This window comes from Bidens hawaiensis, unplaced genomic scaffold, assembly GCF_021521415.1.
Source record: "Bidens hawaiensis isolate Kalapana, Puna unplaced genomic scaffold, B.hawaiensis_p1.1 tig00000284_1, whole genome shotgun sequence".
Classification (NCBI taxonomy): domain Eukaryota; kingdom Viridiplantae; phylum Streptophyta; class Magnoliopsida; order Asterales; family Asteraceae; genus Bidens; species Bidens hawaiensis.
Window position 1 is genome coordinate 6,796,692 of NW_027491022.1, and position 8,869 is coordinate 6,805,560.

The following is an 8,869-nucleotide window of genomic DNA, read 5'->3' on the forward strand; positions in this document are numbered from 1 at the left end:
ACCCTACCTATCACAATTTTGAACCATTAAAATATCTAAAAACCATAAAATTAAAAACCAAAAGTAATACAACTTTTGAACCATCCATATGGCCAAAATCAAAATAATCAACCAAGTACACAAGGTCGGGCCAGATTTGCATATTCAACAAAAATAAAAATCGGGCAATCATTTTGGTCAAATAAAATAAACAAAATTTTGACCAGCCAATGTTGCCCAAAAATTTTACGAGATCAAAAACTTCAACAACCTTGAAGTTTGTGATATTGAACTGGTCATGGTACCAGATTTGACTTGTATGTTATAACCAAGGCTCTGATACTAAGGCTCTGGTCATGGTACCGGATTTGACTTGTATGTTATAACCAAGGCTCCAATGGTGATCAGTCAATGGTTTAACATTTAAACCCGGTTTTAGTTATGGTTTCATAATTATTAATCTCATTAAAATTATCATGAACGCAATAGAATAAATAAACGAGTATTCATCACTTTATGGAACCATACAGGATCCAGTTACAAACAATACGAGTATGATACAAAGCCAACCAAATTAAATATAAATCTAAATGACAATATTTGATTTTACCTCGATTAATAATTAACCGGTTAGGAAAACGAGGGATAACGAACTTCTCTAGGTGACCAGACAAGGCGGCTGCTTGAATCGGTGGTGAGGGATGGCACAACAGCGGCGGTAGAACGGAGGCGTTGGTGCGGGAGTTGCGGGACAGCGGTGGCAGTGGCGTTCCAGCCGATGGTGCAAGGAGGCAACTTACGGGGTGGTGCGGGATGGCACAACAGCGGCAGTAGGATAGAGGTGGCGATGCGGAGGTTACGGGACAGCGGTGGCGGCGGTGGTGAGGCCGGCGGCGGGGATTAGCCGGCGATGGAGTGAGTCAAGAGAGGGAGAGAACTTGTGGTGGCTAGGGTTCTTTTTTTTATTTTTATTCTTTTGTTAATTAGGTTAACTATTTATAATAACCCAGTTAAGCCAAACCAAGCCACCAAGCACATCTCTAACTCCAAAGCCCAATCGATTTGTTTCCATCTCGTTAATCATATGTCAATCCCGTTTAACCAACTTAAGCGGGTTATATGCTCGTTACCCAAGGTGTAACTCTCACGGGTCATAACTCGGTCAGCTGCGTTGACTTAACCAAACCGGTCCATAAATCCAACATGTAAATGAATTGAGAAGAAGCATGCATTTTAAATAAGTGAGGCTAAAAAGAGAGTAGGGGTCATAAATGTAACATGTAAATGAATTGATATAATTTAACTCATTGGTAATGGAAAAACACAAGCAGGCTTAGCCTTTGCTAAGGTGAGTCCAAATTCCCAGTCATGTCACATGCATCCTGTTGAAGTTTTGTGTCAATAACCCAATCGAAAATATTGAGTAACGGACCCAACATCATAGGGACCATACAGAGTGCTAGTGGCAAACCAGGGCATATCCTTCATCCAGCACCAAACGGGATTATATCGAAATGTTGACCACAAATATCATGTTTTGAGTCCCAAAATCTTTGTGGCTGGAACTCTAGTGCGTTATCCCATAAGGTTGGGTCCCATCCTATGGCCATGCATCCACAAGAACTTGTGTTCCCTCTGGGATGTTGTAGTTATTGAGTTGTTTTTGTCTTTTAACTTCTCGAGGAATGAAAAAGGGGGCTGGCGGGTGTAATCGTAACGCTTCTTTCACACTGCTTGATAAGTAAGGTAGCCGCAAATCATCATCCTCTTTTATAATTTCACCCTTTCCAATGACTTCTTCAAGCTCCTCTTTTGCTTTAGTCATTGTGTGTGGATTGTGTAATACTTCAGGCATGGTCCATTCTAATGTGTTGAGATCGGTGCTCGCAGCAAACAAATCCTATATCATTGTATGAAATTAGATGTAAATATTGAAACAAGAGAGAGAAATTAAATTATTTAGGTTTATTACAAATTGTTAATTTATTCTAGGTGATTTTTGGAATATCTCGTACTATTTAGGCAGTTTGCTACCCCCAACCTGGCAACTCGGTAAAGTTTTTTTGGTGGGAAACGAACTCCACGCTATTTGGTATAAAACTATTATCAACGGGATAAGGTCGGTGAAAATTTATACGCAACTCGTTTGTTAGCCACGCAAACTTATCAAATGCAATTACCAACCCAGTTTAAAAAAAAAAGAAAAACACTATAAAACTTCTATCAGTTCATTTTTAAGGTTGCAAACTGCCTCAAAATATATCGACATTGAAAGAGAAATTACCTAAAATCCAAGTAATGAATATCTAGAAACGATTTTGTGTGTTAGCGTCATCTCCAAATAAACCTTAGTTTTGAGAAAATATAGATATTTAGTAATAAAAGAAACTTTCAGCACAAATTATAGTAGAAAAGTAAATAACACTTACCAAAAACAAGCCCTTCAGGCTGGTGTGATTAATCTCGTTTGGGTTATCTTGAATGAATTTCAAAACACGTCCAATACATCATTTTTCTCTAATTTCCCCATTCGTAGCCGATATTCAATTAACTCGCTAAATACTTTAAGAGCCTTCCCCAAATGATGAGTCATTCTTCTCCTGATCCCTTGTGGATCAATATTCTTCAATACCGGAAAATAGTCCACAATATTTAGCTTTGCGGCCTCCACCATAATGTTTGCAATCAAAATTTTAAATTCTTTACCAGAATCTTCATATGGGTCTATTAGATCCTTGGAAGACTAGCTTTTCAACTTTTTGTCGCCTCAAGTGTTGGTTTGTTGCAAGGGAGTTGTTGGAGAAGATATTGGAATTAAGGATCCTTCTGAATGTGCACCACTCCTTATAGGTAGGTATCCATACGATGGAGTGCAGGGCATGGTTATGAGCATGCAAGGCGTCGGAGACATGACGGGCAGAGAAAACAAGATCTTGCTTTTTAAGTACTTCTTCGGCTGTAGTGGCCGAGGAGATGACAGCTGTGGTGACATAGCTGAGTTTTAAAGAGACTACTGGGCCATGTATTTTTGCTAGATTGGTTAAGGACTCGTGTGGTTGGTCTCCAAGTAAGTGTAGGTTTCCGATGACCGGCAGCCGTGTCGGGCCTGGAGGTAAGTTCTTACTTTTGCCCATCCCAAAAATTGAAAAGGTTGTCAAAATAATGGATTAAAATAAGTCAAGTCAAATGAAAGGAATTAGGAGGAGATATTCGTTCCATATTTGAAGGGATGCAAATCACTAATTTATTATGTAAATCGTTTCTTAAATTATTTTCTTGTATCCTCCCCTATTAAAAGGGATCTTGTCAATCAATTGAAACAATGTCAGTGAATTATTTTTACCTAAAAGACATGGTATCAGAGACACGTTTCTAAGCCTATCGCCTTCTTTCTACCACCTGCTGTGATTCTTTCAAACCCTAGCCACAAAAATAATGAAAAAATACCATAAAGGAAAACATGACATATGTAGGAGATTTAATCAATCAAACCAACAATGTCAATGATGAATTGACACTCAAAATCGCTACCCTTTTGAGGAATAGCCTTGGAACTCAAACAAATTTAACGAACTATGAAAACCTTGTTCTTGGAATCAAATTAAGTGGGGACAATTATGCTCTTTGGTCAACTTTGATGTAAAAGGCAAGTGGTGGACGAGGGAGAGGATCTCATATTACAGGAGACCCTTCACCTCCTTTAAAAACCGATCCAAGTTATATCTGCTGGGAACAAGATGATCAATGTGTGTTTACTTGGTTGATTCAAAACATAGAATCAAGACTTGTAAACAACATCTCACAATATCCAACATCTAAAGCATTATGGGATGGGCTTGCAGTCACGTATGGGTCTGGAACCGACTCTCTTCAAATATTTGATCTTCACAAAAGGGCGAACTTGTTAAGGCAACACAAAGACACACTAGGGAAGTGCTGGAATAAGTTAAAAAATATCTGGATGACTATAGATAGACGGGACCCGAACCCTATGAAGGATCCCGAAGACACAGAAGTCTACAACAACAAAATTTAAGAGAAAAGATTGTATCAGTTACTTACTACAATCGATGATAAATTCGAGTTAATCAAGCGAGATATCCTTAAGAAAGAACCTCTTCCATCAGTTCAAAGTGCCTATGCCACCATACGACGTGAAGCCGCCAGACTTTAAATTCTCAAGGGTGTGGCACATAATAGCGACTCATCTATAGAAATTGGGATGGGCCTAGCTGCTGTGAACCAATCAGGGGGAGAAAAGAACAAAACTAAGTATGACTCACAAGTTAAAGAAGACAAATCGAAGTTGTACTGCACTCATTGTAAGATAAGAAAACATACAAAGGAGGCTTGTTTCAGAATTGTTGGTTATCCAAATTGGTGGGAGAATAACCACCAGGATAAAGGCAAAAGCTCTGTAGCGATTGGGAATCAGAAAGGGGATGAAGATGGGGCACGGGCGACAAAAGGGAAGTCGGCTGCCTTTGGGGGAGCTGCCATAGGAGTCAAAGATAGAGGTAAAGGGTTTGGAGATTATACTTCAAGCCTTTCGATTTCCTTTAATTCCCATATTAATCCTAAATTTTTTAAACCAGGATGTTTTGATAAAGTAAAAGGAAATAATTCTTCAAAACAAAAGAATGATAATCACAAAATTAAGGCTCTACATACACAATCTAACACGATTATAAATTCAAAATCAGAAAAATGGATCTTTGATTGTGGGGCCACACTGTTGAGTTAGATATTTGCTAAGGAAAATTGGAATCTTCTCAACCTCCTCTGGAAATCGGCTAAGTATGGAATTCGAGCAAGCTTGGACTATCGAGCATTGTTTACTACCTTGAGCATGGTCTTTAGAACCATTTCTGGTGAATTCTTCTAAGTGGAAGGCTTCGAGCAAGCTACACTTCTCCGAGCAAGAGTGTTCTTCTATCGAGAATGGATTGCCAATCGAACAAACAACTTGATCATTCAAGTTTTAACCAAGTGATCCGAGCACAGAATGTCAGAGCACATGGTGACAAGCATGGATGCAATAAGAAGATATCATATGCACCAAGCATGGACTTCGAGCATGGTTCAATCTCCCAAGCAAAATTTACATCCGAGCATGCTAAAGATTGTTCAATAAGTCTCAAGACAGGATTGAAGACATCAAGAAGAATGGGCTTGCTCGATGGACTAGTTCGAGCAAAGCAAGGATTGGTCAAGAACAATGAAGCTTTCTAGAGGAGAATATTTTCAGAGAAAATATTCTAAGTAAATTATGCTCAAAGACACTCATTGAGCATACCGTGCATACTGAGTCTGCTCGAGCAAGATACATATCATGCTCGAAGACTATTACACTTGTATTTGTATTTGTCTTTCATTAGTTAATGATTAGGGATTCTAGAAGGAATGTCAGGGTTTATAAATAGAGTACTAGATTTCCATTTAGGGCACGGGTGACGCTGGCAACGGACGAAAGACGTGGGCACAAACATTCCAACGAATATTATCTTTTTCTCCTCGTACCGCCGCCGTCACGAAACCCTAGACATTCTTAAATTATATGTTAAATGCAGTGAATCTTTATCTTTGAATCTTTTCTTAGTGAATATTATTTTATTGTTTCGTTGTTACTATATCAGACCCTCGTTCCCATCCTTTGAATATCCTAATTCCGCCGGGATATTCAATAGGCCTTTGGGTTATTGGATCTGTGTGCTCTTGTCGACCTACCTTAAGGTTACACCTGATCCTCGGTCCTGACAAGTGGTATCAGAGCTTTGGAAGCTCGCTGAAGGCCACGGGACTGAAGGTTTGTGATAAAGCTTGAAGCTTTACAAAGTTTTCGTCTGTGAAAGATCAGATCTGACCAAGATGGATGATCAAGAAATATCAACAAACATGATTCCAAGACTTTTAGGTCAAGAAAACTTCATCAAATGGAAGGTCTTATTTGAAGCTGCCATTAACTATAATGACCCTGAACTTTGGACCTCTATCAGAGAAGGAAAATATGTTCCATCCACTGCATCAAACAATAACACAACAATAGAGCTCAAAATGAAGAAAAGGGATGACAAGGCATTGTCTATGTTAAAACTTGGTCTCTCTTGGGAGATATTGACTAGTGTCAATCATCACAAACTGCTAAGGAGATGTATGATGCTGTCATTGACATGTTTGAAGGAAACACTGAGTTGAGAGATATCAAGAAAGACAGACTGAAGCAGCAACTTAACCATTTCAAGTTCAAGGAAGGTGAACGACTGAAGTCAGTGTTGCAAAGATTCATGACTATTGTTAATGAAATCAGAAAAACTGACTTACAAATTTCTGATTTTGAACTAAACAAGAAATTGTAGTCTTCACTGTATGAAGAGTGGTATACTGCAAGTAAGTTTATTAAAGAGAAAGTTAGCTTTCCTAACTCCAAGCTGGATGATGTCAGAGCTTTTCTAAAGGCTGCTGAGCATGAGATGATAGAGAATCATATGATAAGGGAAGAGAAGCCCAGTTTTCTAATGACTAACGCTCGAGTAGCACCAATGGGAAATCTCTCTATTAAGAATCAGCAATAGCCTATTGTAGAAGAGCCTTCTAAATCAGGCTCGGTGTGTGGAGGACAATCGAGGTTTAATGTCCAATTAATTAAGGACGATGTTGCCTCTACAGCTAGTGGACTTCCTCCCTATGTGCAGAACAATTCAGGCCAGGGAACTGACTATCAGGCCTTATTCTCAATGTTCACTAATTCCTACAATGCATTTGTGGCGGAAAAAATATCATTCATACAAGTGTAGTGCAGGAAGATTTGGAACAGATTGATGCAGATGAACTGGAGGACATGGATATAAAATGGCAAGCTGCAATTGGCAGTCAGAAGCAAGAGGTTGTATAACCGAACTGGGAGATCATCTTTTTCTGGACCAAATGACCGAATAGGATTTGATAAATCCAAGGCAATATGTTACAACTGCCAGCAACCAGGACATTTTGCTAGAGAATGTAATCCATCAAAGCAATTTGGTAATCAAGTCAATCGAAACCAGTTCTATCAAAATCAACACCAGAATTACCAGGGATCTCAACAGAGAAATCAAATGGTTAATCAAAATCCTTACCAAAATCAGAACAGACCCAAGCAACAACAGGTCCAGCCTCAAAGAAACAATCAACTACAAATTAAGAACAACCAAAACAGAGTTAATACCAATGTGGTGAATCAAGCAAGAGACCAGGGAAGTGTTGCCGTTACTAGGGGACCACAGGATGGGGATTTCGATTGGAGCAACCATGCTGCTGAAATAGAAAAGGCAAATGTTGCTTTTATGGCAAAGGTGTAAGAGAAAGGAGAATCCTCTGGTTCGAAGGTACATTCTAAACTTTCTATTTCTGATCTTCAATTAACCATTGATGAACTAAATCAGGAGATTGGAAAGTGGAAATCGGAGTGTGGAAGGAAAGAGGCTTTCCTAAATGCATTTGAGTCAAGTGAAGGCACATATGAAAATCAAATCAAGAGTCTAGAAGAAGACTACATGCAAGCCTACATGACTCAATCCAAAACGAGTATTGAAATTGATTGATAAAAGAAGATGTATGCTGAATAAAAACTCAAGAATGCAGAGTTATTGATACAAATGGACTTTTTAAAGAACTTAGTGTCAACTAGAAACATTGTTGGGTATGTGGAAAAGATGACTGAAGAGGAAAAATACAAAAAGGTACCACACCTTTTTGTGGAAAATATCCACTGAAGGTAGATAAGGAAAACAGGAATGAGTACCTGAAGCAGTTCAAGAATGTGTTTAAGGGGAAACCTGAGTTTGTGAAGCAATATAAGAATGTGACTATGAGCAAAGATGGAGAGTTTGTTATGGAACAAAAAAAGGAATCAGATGATAAAGTGGTTAAGGAGGATGAAAGGAAAAAGAAATGGAGTGAATACTCCAGTGAAGGAAGCACCTGCAGCTACCACAGTGACAAATCTTCATCTTGCAAGCAAAAGAAGAACGAATCAAAGATAAGTCATGATACAAGGATTCCAAAGCTGCCAAAGATAACTCCCAAGATGAAAAAGAACTTTGAAAATATGATAAGAGAACATGAAGTGTTTGATCTTTGTGACAGATCTGAGATCAAAAAAAATTGATGAATTAAGAAAATCTTCATATGATCAAACCCATCCTCCAATCTATCTAGTGTTTTCAAACCATGAACTCTTTGACATTAGGGATGTTAATTATATGCCTATGGGAAGATATGCAACAAAGCAAGAGATAAGCTCTTCAAGAACTCCATCTCAGTTGAAGAAGTTTGTGTTTGTGAAAGAAAAGTATCCTCAAATGCGTGATATTAGCAAGCCTATCAACATGGACTTCATCAACTCTTTATGCCCCAAAACCTCCTTAGGTTTTGACTTTCCCAAGCCCAGTGATAAGATTAAGGACAAGCAACTACTTGAGGACATGGGAAGTTTTGCAAAAGTGTGGTGTAAGAAGTGTGATGCCTACGGACATCACACTGATTCTTGTTGGGTGGTTAAACAAACATTCAAAATTCCTAATGTTGTGAGTGGATTTGACATGAAGGGTTATAAGGAAATGTATGAAAAGTATCTGAATGGAGAAAGGAACTCTTCTGATGGAGAAGACAACAGATTGACCATGAAGAAAAGGTTAAAATATGTGCTGAAGATCAAGGAAGAACGAAAGGTCTCAAACAAAACTGTGAACAGCGAAAGGTCTAGTGATAAAGGAAAAACAAAGCTGAGACCTGGTGTTTTAAATGGTGATGAAAAATTCTTGCTAAAACAAGGATTTGAACCAAGAGGTTATCAGTGGAGGTCTAAGCAAGAGGTGAAAGCATGGAATGACTGTGTGCTTGATCAAATTGA

The 8,869-nt window shown here is 38.6% G+C and overlaps 1 pseudogene; it reads right to left on the bottom strand.

The window, feature by feature from the left end:
* Nucleotides 1–1,278: 1,278 nt before the first annotated feature.
* On the bottom strand, nucleotides 1,279–8,274 carry LOC143618949 (7-ethoxycoumarin O-deethylase-like; annotated as a pseudogene).
* Nucleotides 8,275–8,869: the final 595 nt, after the last annotated feature.